Raw genomic sequence first — 1,166 nt, forward strand, 5'->3', positions numbered from 1 at the left:
ATAATAACATATATTTTGTTATATTATATTTAATATCATTTTATGTAATAATTTATTATTATATTTTTAATTATTCTTTGTTTTTATATAATGATTTTGATATTGTAAATATATGTGTTCTATGTTTTATTTTAGTTCTTCTTTTATGTTTATTTATTTTTATTTTATATATTATTAATGTATTTCTTGTACTTGTCATATTATTTTGATTTTGTTTCTATTATTTTGATTTTTATTACCATTATATTATTTCTTTTTATTTGTGTTATTGTATTATATTATTTTTATATTCTTTATATTTATTATTATTTGATTTAAATGCTTTTAAACTATCATTATATTCATTTTTATATGTTTTAAATTTTGTTGATTTATTATTATTCATCTTTTTATTATGTTGTTATTCTTTTATCTTTTCTTTTTATTATTTCTCTATTCTTGCTTTTATTTTCTTTCTAAAACATTTGATCATTTCATTATTCATTCTTGATGTTCATTATTGTTTCTATTATTTGTTTCACTTTTGTGTTGTTTGATTTTCATCAATTTTCAAATACACCCAATTATTTCTTTTCTCATTTTATTTCTTCAACTTATTAATCATAATCAATATTAATTTCATGATGTATATAATCTATCTCTTTCTATTATTTTATAACATATAAGTTTAGATTAAAATAAGAGAATATCTTAAAATAGAAAAAAAATTTGAAATGATAATCTTAAAAATATTTGAGATTTCTGTCAAAACAAAAATAAGAATAAAAAATATAATACAAAATAATAAAGTAAGAATTACATTATGATACATTGAAATAATGATAACACCAAATTATTTTAATGATATTAAAAATTTTATTAATTTAGAAATTGGAATTAAATAATTTCAAAGAAATATTGAACGATTTCATTTTAATCTAATTCATTTAAATCATTATTCAAGAAGATTATTTCATAATATTGAAACATTTCATATCTATAATAAAGAAGATATATTTGATGATAGCAGAATAGTTAAACAAGTAATATTACAGAGTATATTATTCAACATATTTAAAAGAAAAAGACGAATGAAATATATATAATTTTGTTCGAAAATACAAAAGTAGATAGAAAGAAATATAGAAATATAATACCACAAGAAGTGAATTCATTTTGAAATAAAT

General features: G+C 15.7%; 5 annotated features.

Moving 5' to 3' along the window:
* Positions 1-9: 9 nt before the first annotated feature.
* Positions 10-74: a microsatellite.
* Positions 75-129: 55 nt separating this feature from the next.
* Positions 130-311: a microsatellite.
* Positions 312-335: 24 nt separating this feature from the next.
* Positions 336-525: a microsatellite.
* A 131-nt stretch (positions 526-656) lies between these two features.
* Positions 657-796: a microsatellite.
* Positions 797-829: 33 nt separating this feature from the next.
* Positions 830-866: a sequence feature (AT_rich).
* Between the last annotated feature and the right edge of the window lie 300 nt (positions 867-1,166).

The sequence above is a fragment of the Entamoeba dispar genome, genomic scaffold (assembly GCF_000209125.1).
Source record: "Entamoeba dispar SAW760 scf_1105229461835 genomic scaffold, whole genome shotgun sequence".
Taxonomy (NCBI): domain Eukaryota; phylum Evosea; order Mastigamoebida; family Endamoebidae; genus Entamoeba; species Entamoeba dispar.